General features: G+C 37.4%; 2 non-coding genes across 2 annotated transcripts; both read right to left on the bottom strand.

The window, feature by feature from the left end:
- Window positions 1-3565: 3565 nt before the first annotated feature.
- LOC118989016 (small Cajal body-specific RNA 18) lies at window positions 3566-3648 on the bottom strand. Its single transcript, XR_005066916.1, has one exon.
- An 83-nt stretch (window positions 3649-3731) lies between these two features.
- On the bottom strand, window positions 3732-3875 carry LOC118989026 (small Cajal body-specific RNA 17). The gene has a single exon (XR_005066924.1).
- Between the last annotated feature and the right edge of the window lie 2869 nt (window positions 3876-6744).

Raw genomic sequence — 6744 nt, 5'->3', positions numbered from 1 at the left:
CCCTCCCCCTGATCTCTTTGTTCTGCTTTACCTCGTCTCTTTCCTATTAAAAACCTCTGCCTGCGCTAAGATGCATAATTTTAAAACTAAGATGCGTAACCATAATTTAGTATCTCCCAGCTAGTAATGAAAGTAATGTCAACCCTATGCTCTGGTCCTCCTTGCAAATGCAAGCTATGCTGGTGCCAGCCAAAATCACAGGTCTCTGGGGAAGGGAGGAATGCTGATGCAAACGGAGAGATAAGCCTTTCCGTTCCCCCTTCTCTGACTCCCAAGAGAAACAGCATGTTGGTGCTCACCCTAGGGATCTTCCCCCTCCCCAATCCCTACCAACTCCCTATAAGAATCACTGACGTGACCAAAGATGTTAAGATGGACTTTGAGACACAAGTGCCCCATTTTCCAGGTGGCTGGCATCTGAATAAACCACTTTCCTTTATACCAGAACCTGTCTCTTGCGTATTGGCTTTCAAAGATGCAGGTGGTTGGGCTTGTATTTTGGTTACAGATCTAATTCACCAACTTCCATGTTAGTAAAACATACCATCATCAGATGTACTTTATATAATCACTAAACTCCAAGTATGAAATATAAGACAGTGTTATTGAAACCTACATATTCTTTGCAATGGAATCATAATTGGTTTTTTCAAAAAGGTTGTTTAAAAATCCACTTTCTTATTTCACATATCAGCTTCCTGTGTACTTGGGAATCACATTTATTTACTGTATAAACAAAATTAAATTATTTTTAAGTTTACTGTTATATATTATTATCCAGTGAGTAGAAACACCAGTTGAGGAAACAGTAGAGAAGATTATATTTCTGCTATTCTAGACCAAAGCCCAAAACATTCTAAAAGAGAAAAAGTTGGTGAGTCTATGGCCATGAATGCTCCCAAATGTCTCCGTGAGTTTGTGTAGTGTTTGGGAAATGTGCATTGCTGGTGGGAGGCTATAGTGGCACAAACTTTTTTGAGAGTAATCTGACTACATATATTTCTTTAAAGATTTTATTTATTTATCTTTAGAGGGGAAGGGAAGGAGAGAGGGAGAGAAATATCAATGTATGGTTGCCTCTCGTGAGTCCCCTGCTGGGAACTGGCCTGCAACCCAGGCATGTGCCCTGACTGGGAATTGAACTGTGATTCTCTGGTTGGCAGGCCCGCACTCAATCCACTGAGCTATGCCAGCCAGGGTTGACTACACATATTTTTAAAACCTTTAAAATGTGTATAGATTTTGGTTCTGTAATTACTCTACTACAAATGTATCCTTAAAAGAAAAATCAGAGATGTGCACAAAGATTTACAAAGACGTTTAGTATTCTGTTGTCTCTAATAGGAAAAACTAAACCTAACTAAAAGCAGAATTAAGTTGCAGAAGTTTTTTAAAATAAATTAAGGCATACATTAACATTGTTGAATGTATAAAAATTAAAAATCATGTTCTCTAAGAATATTTACAGATATGGGAAACATTTCTCAATTATTAAGTAAAAATGTATGCTACAAAATAGTAGGTCCCAATTGTATATATAATTTTTTTCTGTGTATCTAAATAGAAAAAAAAATTGGATATACAGTACATCCAAATCTAAACAATAATTATCTCTTGCTGGTATGATTACAGATGATTTTCCTTTCTTTGTAGTTTTCCTTATGTAACATATTTTCTCTAATAACCATGTTGATCCACTGGTTTTCCTCCAAGGGTCCTTTAGAATTTAGCTATATTATTTATGTCACCAAACAATTACACAGTGTCCAGAGTCAGGCAAAAGAGAGGAACAGGCTTACTCCAAAGTGGAAAGTTCTGAGTAGCTCCCACTGTGGAAACAATGGAAGTAAAGGATAGGTTACTAACATCTAATATTTAGCCTCAGTTTCCCCATCTAAAAATGCCATCCTAAGCTCTGCCCCAGTTATGGTCATTAACCATAATTAATAACATTGCAATGGCATTGTATTGCTTCCCTACCCCCAAGAGAAGACAGTGGGAATTTCTGAGGTTGGCTACCCAAAGTCAGTTCATCTCCAGTTCATCTCCAGTACCAGTGGACTAGAACTGGTAAAACTTGTTCCCTTTCCTAGGGGTCAGCTTGATTCTGGTGCGTATACTTTTTCAAATGTCAGATGAGTTAAAATTATGGATAGTCTATGCCAAACTAACCTTTGTTTGCTAATTTACTTATTTCCCCTCGTTTAGAAGCCAAGGTCTACCATAAAATTCCCTGAGAAAAACCCTGACATTGGGAAGGACTGGGTTCAGAATGTTTCATGCCCTGATTCACCACTAAGGAGTGTTCGTTTTAGATGGAATATAAAACTGAAACACTGACCTTCTGTTTATTAAAGATCTCTTAAGAATCTTTGTGGGCTGACAGGGTCAATACTTTCTCCTCTGTACATCCTTGTTACATTCTAAAAGTTCTCTATAGTGTCTTGATTGTTACTTGGAATCTATGAGTATATTAACACTGTGGATAAAATGGAAAACTAAAATTATAGTAAAAAGTAAAAATCATTAGTGAAAATAAATGAAATCAGTTATTATTTCTCTGAAGTTGCTAAAAATATATCAATTTAAAATTTTCTTGTTTGTTATAACATATTATTTGATTTTGAAAACACTACAGTAAACATTTTAATGTAGACTATATGTATTTTTGTCAGTAAAGACACTGACAATATTTTTATATTTGTTTCTCTTAATGTACACAAACACATTTTTCTTCTGACATTAGCATATTTCATTTGTTCAAATATATTTTTCTGAATTTTTTTGAGTGTCTATTATATGTTTGTTTAAACATTGAGGGCACCTAGGGTAGGTTCAATTAACTTGTTACATTTGGCCCTAGCTGGTGTAGCTCAGTGGATTGAGCACGGGCCTGTGAACAAAACGATCGTGGTCTGATTCCCAGTCAGGGCACATGCCTGGGTTGCAGGCCAGTTCCCAGCAGGGGACTCACGAGAGGCAACCATACATTGATATTTCTCTCCCTCTCTCCTTCCCTTCCCCTCTAAAAATAAATGAATAAGATAAGAAAACTTGTTATATTTTAAATTTGCATACCCAATAATAAAGAAACATTATATTAGTGGTTAGTGATGAATATTTTTAGGTAAAGAACTCAGATGAATGCTATTCAATAGAATTTTCTGTGAGGTCCAATATAATAGCCACCAAGGTATACAGCTACCAAGCACTTAAAACATACCTCAGGAGACAAAACTGAACTTTAATTTTCTTCAATTTTATTTTAACTAATTACTATTATCATTTATCCTTACCCAAGGGCACGCTTATTAATTTTTAGAGAGAGGGGAAAGGAGGGAGAGATGGAGACAAACATCTATGTGAGAGAGAAACATTGATTGGTTGCCTCTCGCACACTTTCTGACTAGGGACCAAACCTGCAACCCAGGCATTCCCCCTGACTGGGAACTGAGCTTACGACCTTCTGATTTACAGGAGGATGCTGCAACGGAGCCACATCGACCAGGGCCGATTGTAATTTATTTATTTATTTATTTATTTATTTATTTATTTATTTATTTTTCGGTCTCAGTCTGTTCTCCGAACACACTCCATCACCTGGTTTCCAGAACTCAGGTTGTGCAGTGGTCTCGTCATCATCGACCAGGGCTCACAGGGACAACGAAAAAGGCCTCCCTAAACGTCCCCCATCTGTAGCCTAACCCCTTGCTCCTCATCTCATCTCCCCGCCCCCGGTTCCCTGGCCCCACTTCGCCAGACTCGGTTTCATAATCCTTTTAGGCTCCGGGCAAGCACTGCCACCAGCCACAGGGCCCGATCATATAAGGAAAATACTGCAGGCTCATCCTGGGGGTCGCAACCGGACCCGGGGGCACCCCGCCCTACGACCGACCCTCCCCTTAGGGCATCCCTCCTACACCACCCTCCCCGCCCCCAACTCTGCGCCCCACCCACGGCAGAGCCACCGGCCCTTGGTCCTTAAGGTAAATAAATATTCACATAGAATGTGAGAGCTAGTGTCTCCCATATTACACAGCACAAACATAAGACTTAAATTACTACCCAAATTCACACAGAAATGGACTGGAACCAGAGGTGGAATCAGAACTAGAGTCTCACCCTAGTCTGACACATTGTCTTATGTGGAGCACATGTAGATATAATGACTGTGTAAGTATGTTAGTAAGTTAACAAGTATGACAAACAGGTATTCTCTAGTGTCATAATATTGATATGTCTATTTTACATTCAAATCGTATTTTCTGTTACATTGAAGTAAATACTGTTTAGGTAAATGCTATACGGTAAACACTCTTAGTAAATTAGTAAAATGGAAATACTATCAAAGCCTATATAAATGGTTTTTGTAGTTCTCATTTTTATATGCAAGAGACCAAAGAAATAAGTGATGCTTGTAATTCAGAAAGACTATTTCAAGACATAATCTAAGACACCTCAGTGGATGTATTCAGATACGAACCAACTGCCTGGACTTCTCCGCCTGTTTGGCCCTCCTTGACCACACTCTGTCTTTCCTCTGAACAGCTCTTGGGCAGCTTCCTGCTCATCCTGGCCGCTGAGTCCGTTGTATTTTCTGTCACTTCTTTCTCTTTCCACTACTTATGGAATAAGTATACGTTATGTAACGTATACACTCATGTATACGTATAATAAGTAACGTATACACTCATGTATACGTTACCTTTGTTTTTGCCCTTGGTCTAGTCCTATTGCTTCTGTGTTTTCTAATTTCTATCCTCTGCCTCATGGTTTCAACTCTCATCTTCATACAGATAATGACCCAACCAATTATCCTTAGTATATGAAAAAATAATCAACACAGAAAGGGAATAAAGCCCATCACGTGAAATGTTAACAGCCTTAAAAAAACACTGGAGTTTTCCTCCAACATTTGAAATTAGATGTGGATTCAAGAGGTTTAGGAGTAAATCTTAGGAAGCCCTTTTCCCCTTTCTTTTTGGTCCAGTAAGTAGTGTAAAAATAATGTACATAACCAATTTATCACATAAAATTTGAAAACTTTTCCTAATTAAAAAATATTTCTAATTTGGGATTCATCTGAAAAGTGAATAAGAGTTTATTTTCAACAAATTCAATGTTATTAATTCCCTTATCAGAATGAGAAAATTTGCATACAACCCTTTAAAAAATTTTTTTAATTAAAAAAAATGTCATCCAGTATGTGGAATACATCTTCCCCAAACTCATTAATTCATAAAGCTACATATTTTTAAGAGCATTGTTTTTCTATTATTGTCTTCTTAATAGCAAATATAGAGTTTTAGCTATGTGATAATTTACATAGGCTTTGTAGGAGGGTCATTGTTTACAGAACTTTGTAAAATGGTTTCTATGGAGAATGAGGTTACAAGATGAAATTTAGAATCCGTGGTTCATGCCTCTGCTGCTTAGGAAGAAGGAAACTGGCCATTTCTCTGCCACCTCAGGTGTCAAGGAACCTCTTCTCAACTACTCCCTGGAGCCAGGGGCCAGCTGGCACTCCTGCTTTCTTCTCTGTACAAAACAAAAAAAGGAAGGAAGGTAATCTATTTTACACGCAACCCCAGTGCCCCCTGAAAAAGAAGTCTATGATGTGAAACTAGGTGGAGAAAGATACAAAATACTCTTAAATCTGGGTTTTTGAGCTGGTACATATACATTTATCCAGGAGGACTGATAGTTGCTTCCTCTTCAAGTGGTTTTAATTAACTCTCCATTTTAATTGGCATTTTCTTTCATATAGAAGTATAAAATTAAATATGGTTTCCAGTCAGTATTATGCAACGTAATCATGAATAAGAGCAGATATTTTGAGGTAATGCTGCACTGGAATACCTTAAAAACTACAGGATTGGTAATTTGTTTCTTCTGTCATCCTTAAATATTATATGTAAACATATGACAGTGATCAGTCCTTTAAGAATAAGGCAGATTTCTAGATATCACAATGACCTTAAAGGTCTACACATGACCAAATTTCCTGTGACATTTCTAACTTCAAGATAATTGCAGAGACACTGAAGCTTGAGGTTGCCTAATAGTCCAATATAACTGTAAACATTACTTTCTTAAAACTTTCTTTTCCTTTCATTTTCTTTATACTTAGCAGCTTTATTACCATCTCTGAGTTTTTTCTTTTTATTAACACTAAAAAGGGAGAGTTTGAACATTTCACTTTCAATCTGTAATTTTTTAATTTTTATTTATTTATTTTAAAAAGATTTTATTCATTTCTAGAGAGGGGGGAAGAGAGGGAGAGAAACATCAGTATGTGGTGGCCCCTCACACACTCCCAACTGGGGACCTGGCCCACAACCCAGACATGTGCCCTGATTGGGAATTGAACCAGTGGTCCTAGGGCTTGCAGGGAGGCACTCAATCCATTGAGCCACACCAGCCAGGGCTCAATCTTTTTTTTTTTCAACTTGATTCCTTTTTAATTCTTCAATGGAAATATTTTCTTAGAAATATGTAATCCAATAAATTTCGTTTCTTTCTAACCTGCACTTCCAGCTTCCACTTGGGTGCTTCTACTGGGATATCTCATCAGCACCTCAAATATAGCATTTTAAAATCCATACTCATCTCTCTTTATTCAGCAACCAAACTTCTCCCGACTTCTCCGTTTCTCTAAAAGGTGGCACTATTTTCTGTCATCCAAACTAAAACTTTCCATCTTTGATGTCTCCCTCTTCTGTTCCCTAGATCCACTAAGTTGCA

The sequence above is a fragment of the Sturnira hondurensis genome, unplaced genomic scaffold (assembly GCF_014824575.4).
Source record: "Sturnira hondurensis isolate 20B ecotype Veracruz unplaced genomic scaffold, ASM1482457v3 Scaffold0006413, whole genome shotgun sequence".
Lineage (NCBI taxonomy): Eukaryota > Metazoa > Chordata > Mammalia > Chiroptera > Phyllostomidae > Sturnira > Sturnira hondurensis.
This window is presented reverse-complemented; position numbering and strand designations above follow the sequence as displayed.